Source organism: Phragmites australis, chromosome 7 (genome assembly GCF_958298935.1).
Source record: "Phragmites australis chromosome 7, lpPhrAust1.1, whole genome shotgun sequence".
In the NCBI taxonomy this organism is placed as follows: domain Eukaryota; kingdom Viridiplantae; phylum Streptophyta; class Magnoliopsida; order Poales; family Poaceae; genus Phragmites; species Phragmites australis.
Window position 1 is genome coordinate 16,955,887 of NC_084927.1, and position 6,006 is coordinate 16,961,892.

Consider the following 6,006-nt stretch of genomic DNA (forward strand, 5'->3'; position numbering starts at 1 on the left):
GGATCCAAATTCAATAATTACTTTCTTGTAACTATCGATTTGGCACTGCTCAACCAAACAAAAACTAATTTACCTAACCTTTGAACTAACTTGGCCTACTCAAAATCAATTAAAATTACTTAACCTTTGAGCATTAATTTGGTAGAGACCGCGTACCCCTTCTGCCAGCCGATATGGTACTGTTCTTTCCGCTAAAGCTAAACACGTGGTTTGTGCCTGGGCTGATCAGGGATTCGGGGGTCGGTCAGTGAATTTTTTTATATATATATTATTTCGTTAATATTTTCAAAAATACACCGATATTTTAAAAAATCGCTAGTCTAACTTACCGTCACTCGTTCAACAGGTGAAAATAAAGTCTCGTACGTTGAACGTGTGAGATCTTATGAGTCTCAGCAATTAACGATTAAATAACCGGAGAGAAGAAGATCTCACCTATTCGGTAGGTGAGACCTTTGTGGCGTCTTCATCGTGTGGGCCAATCCAAAAGGTATCGCCGTTGAGGAGGTGAGATCTTTTAGGTATTTAAACCGGTGCGGCGGCCCTAGCGACGTCACGCCTCATTTGTTTCCCACTGAGCCGAAAGGAGAGGAGAGGGGAGGAAAAATTACGCGGCGAAGCTGTGCTGAAGAAAAGAGATATATTTTTTCTTTGTTCTTTTTACAAACCCGGTAGGATAATTAGTAGTGTTAGGTTTTGACATAGATTAGATGTTAGATTTAGAATTGTTTATAAATCTGGTAGGATAGTCACTAGACGTAGGTTAGAATATAGATATAGTTTTAGAATTAGGATTTGATATAGTTTAGCAATTATATTTTATTTATACGCATATTTTAGCAATTAGATGTAGTATTTATACATATGGTAGGTATTAAATGTAGGTTTTAGACATAGTATAGTCATAACTGATGTGGTAGATGCAGGATTTAGATGTGTTTGATGTACGACCCGGGAATATTTTGTTGCAGTATAGATTGCATGTTGGGCTATGTTTATAATGCATTTTCTATTGTAGATGTAGTTTTACATAATTGTTTATGTTCTGTTGCAATAATGTTACGATTTTTGTCAATAATTACCAGGTATGTTGGGTATGTGGTAGTTTAGGATTTTTTTTATAGGGACAATGAAATATTATATGGTCTAGAAGGGGTAGTATTGTCCGTATTTCAGTCCATGGATCAAGGTATCTCCAGACCTATGCACAAAAGTATCGGACACTTCTATGGCTGGTTGATGCGGGGTTTCAAAATAGACCCCGAAATTTAAGAGATAACCATTAGTATTATGGGCAACCGTTACAGAGAAGGTGTGTACTGGGAGGTCTTCCCGCTCTGGGAAGATAAAGTGTGGAAGAGGTACCTGCAAGATGTTGTGCACAGAGGTTGGCCTCCTATGTTGCTTGTGCAATGAAAGAATAAGGAGGCAGTTAGGAAGATGCAGGGCAGGGGGTACGTGGAGGAGGAGGGTGCTGAGGAAGAGTATGAAGAGGATGTCGATTCGAATGGTGAACATTCATCGGATTATTCAAATAAATCTACCGGTCAGGCCATGAAGGATGTTGTGACTCAATGGGTGATACCGCTTCGATGGTAGTTTTATGTTGTCAAGTCAAGCAAAAAGAATATGATGTCAAGTGCGCGAATGAGGGTTGCCCGTGGTAGGTGCACGACTTCAAGGGGAAGTGGTTTGACTATTGGGAGGTGTCGATTGTAGTCGAGCACACTTGCATGATGGATGAACCTGAGCCCAGCCGCAGGAACATAACCTCATCCTTTATTGCCAATGTGATGTACGCCCAGATTGTGACCAACCTAAACTACGAACTAGGATCCATAATCAGGCAAATTAAGTAGGATTACAAGTACACTATCAACTACAACAAAGCATGGAGGGCGAAAAGAAAGGCAATTGAGATGAGGTTCAGGACCTACGAAGTGTCGTATGAGAATCTGCCATATTTGTTGTGGACCATTACTCGAAGAAACCCGGGGACGTATTACAACTTTGATAAGTACTCATTCCTGCAAAACCTGGCAAGTACGCCCTGAAGCGATGTTTCTTCGCAACAGGGGCATGTATCAAAGCATTCAAACATTGTCGACCTATCTTGTGCATCGATAGTACTTTCATTATTGACAAGTTCATAGGACAGATCCTAACTGCTATTAGGGTCGATGGGAATAATCAAGTTCTACCGTTGGCCTTCACATCTGTGGAGGGCGAGAACAACAACAGTTGGTATTAGTTCTGGTACCGTGTGAGGATGATAATTGTTTGTGCTTGGTCGAACATGTGCATTATACATGACCGGCGTACTGGGATGCTCAATGCAATTCTGGATCTTCAAAATACAACGGACGATGGCTTGATTGGACCTGTGTGACCAGATTTGCAAAGTAAGTGGTGCATGAGGCATTTGGGTACAAACTTCTTCCACCAATTCAAGAACAAGAACCTCATGAACATGTTCAAGCGGTTGTGTAGTCAGAACCAGCAGTGTAAGTTTGATGCTCTTTGAAAGACTGGATGAGCCGACGAAGAAGCAAACATAGGAGCGTGCAGGGATGCCCATGAGGGGGGTAGAGGACGAACGAGTACCTCTTCAGTCCCCACCAAAGGACAATAAAGCTGGCATCACGCGGAGGATTTGGTCATTTACTAGGTCATTTAGTGAGTGGATTGAGAATGAGTCGAAGGAGAAGTGGGCTCTTCTCTATGACACAAATAGGGCTAGGTACGGCATTATGACTACAAATTTTGCAGAGGTTTACAACTAGGTGATGAAAGGTGTGAGGGGGTTGCCGCTGGTGGGGATTGTAGAGTTCATACTTCAAGTGACATGCAAGTATTTCAGGGGCCGCTATACAGTAGCGCACACGGTGCTGAATAATGCTAGTATGATTTATGGGATGAAGATGACTAAGTACATGAAATACTAGGTGGAGAAGGCAAAGATGCACCGGGTAAAGATCATGGGAACTACAGCACATATATAAAATTCTATGTAGGGACAAAGGAAGGAGAGGGGGCAAGTGAGAGAGAGTTATCCACGAGTGCACCATCTTCAATGACAGGTGCGTTTGCACATGCTACAAGCTGATGCTACTGCATAAGCCATGCTCCCATGTGCTATGATGGGTATGAGGACTCAGAGGTACGTCTCTAACTACTTCAAGAAGGAAACTTTGTTCGACACCTGGAACTATGAGGTCTACGGTTTCGGGATTTATGGTTCTTTCACTAAGGAACCTGGACCCGATTGTGTGTTCATCCCTAATCCCGACAAGATGAAGCAGAAGAAGGGACGACACAGAACTACGAGGCTCCATAATGACATGGATGAAGTATAAGCTGGGCATCACGTAAAATTGTGCAACAAGTGTAACAGAACAGGACACACTTACAAGAAATACACCGTTGGTGTCCCAAGTGTGAACCCCGCAGAAGCAGGTCCTTCTAGGTCTGGTGCAGATGGCAGACATCCTCAGTGTCATCGGTCGTTGACTTCGTCGACTCATTTAGATTGATTAGTGTTGTAATTCATGGTGTGATGGATATTCATATGCACAACATTGTATTTTACTATTTTAGTACTGAGATTGTCACTATGTGCAATGTTGTAACGTGTTAGGTTATGATTTATTCACATATTTATGTACGATTTCAAAAATCTATTATATCATGTTATATGTTAGACGTTTACTTGTTCAGTTCCCATAAATAAAGATTAGTTTAGACCAAAGTCTAGAGTGGTCGACACTTCTTACTTTGTGTTTGTTTTGCATATACAAATGTAACTAACTTGTGAACAAGCAGGTATGGCATACCTGGAGCATACCAAATGTAGGCTAAGGAGCTCCTAGTTCTACGACTTCATACGCCAGATGAGTTCATGAGGATTGACGAGCGTTGGATTCCGAGGTTTGTCCATTTTACATTTAACGTTTCATACCGATTTTTATTGTTATTCGTCGCTAATTGTATTATGTTTGCAGGTTGCGTGTTGCTAGCCTATTTTCGTTGTGCCGGCTGGTGGAGGTGGACATGTTGGTGGGGGCCTCAGAGGCAGTGAAGCCATTCAGCTATGATAGGGCCCTCCTTGTGGCCCTTGTCGATAGGTGGGGTCTCAAGACGCACATGTTTCACCTCCCGTGCGGTGAGATGGCGTCCACGCTCGAGGACGTATCACTCCTGATGGGCCTATCTTGTGCGGATGCCACTGTTGGGGCTAGGGACGTGGGCATGGGCTGGCGCGATGAGATGCTGGCTCGCTTCTCTATCATTGAACGAAGGGACAGTGTAGCCCCGTTCAGGCCTTTTCCAGGGACCGAGAAGCATGGTCCAACGAAGGCCTTTCTCATTCAGTTTCTTGTAGTATATCTTGTATTGTTTTCTCATCTCTCTTACGTTACTAACGGAATAAGATATTGGTACTTGTTCCTTTTTTTACAGTCAGACAACATCCACCCACAAGCAAACAACGAGGATGTCTCCCACCACCTGGAGGCGTACGTCCTATGCTTATTCGGTTGGGTCATGTTCACCGAGACCCACGACAATACGATCTCGATGAGCATGATCCTCTATGCCAAAGAGGTTGCGGATGCCGACCCCAGGGAGGTCCCGTAGTACAGCTAGGCTTTAGCTGTGCTGGCTGCGAAGTACTACATCCTGTGCAACAAGTTTCACAGGAAATCTCTGTCAAGCATTAATGCCATAACTTTTTCCGGCTTTCATAGCGAATCCTATGCACTCAGTCCACGCACCAGTCCCAACCACTATAAATAACCCCGCCCTCATCCATTGATACACTGCTCCTTTCTCAGCTCTCTCAACTATAATATCTTTCTCAGCTCCACTAAGCTCACATAAGAAATATTGAAGGATTTTCATTCCCTAAGGGGTCGAACAACTAATGTGCTTCGGTGGCAACCTTGTAGGCTTCGCGAGTCCCAGTACATCTTCTACACATATGGCCTACACTTCTTTATGTGTGTCGATTACCAGTATGACAAGCCTCGACATGAACTTACGAGTACTCACTGGCATAGCGACATAGATCACTCATGTGGTATTTTTCATATGATCTCATGCACTGTCTTACTAATCTCCCATCTTCTTTCATTTGTCTAGTTTTCTCTACCTATTTGTGACTTCATAGAATGACTCGACATAGAGCAAAATGAGCACCAGAAGCGGTGGGTCGACGTCAGGAGTACGGGCAACAGCATGAGGAACTACGACTAAAGCGTCAGGAGGAGCAACTCATGTGGAAAACAGCGAAGGAGCACGCTGCGGCTGAAGGATGTGAATCCGAGAGGGAAAGAAAGTGAGAAAGGGTCCGTCGTGCTAAAACGCAGGGCCCCGAAGCCCTGCGAAAGGGCAAATATCCTATGTGCACTCAGTAGGGAACATCTATTGTAACCTGGCAATTTTTCATTCGCTAAGGCATGTTAGGATTAATAGTGGCATGCTATTAGGTTAGTCTTTAGACGTACCATACATATCAACGTTTGTTTTAGTCATCTCTTTATGATTAGGGTCCTTTCGTGTAGGGATGATAAACCCCATGTCCCATGTAATGTTTGTCGGTATATATAACCTCCGTGTCGGGTTCTATACTAATAGTGCTTCACAACTACAATTGTTCAAAACAATAGATTTTATATCCTTCCAACATTATTTCACTAAAAGATTACTTATATAATTTTACATCAAATAAATAAACAAATGTCGATAAATTTACATCCAACCAAAATTTTCAAAACAATAACTACTGTCGACAACTATTTGCATAACTAACATTTCTCATCAAATGAATGTGCATTATTTTTCAAATTGCCTTATACAAAACAGTTAAATTAAAAAATTCTATATATGCACATTTCGTCCATTCAGTGGACGAGTACAACATGTCACCCACTGAATGAGCGACATGAAGATCTCACTTGTTCAGCGGACGAGAACTTGATCTCGCCTGCTAAACGGGTAAGATCTTAC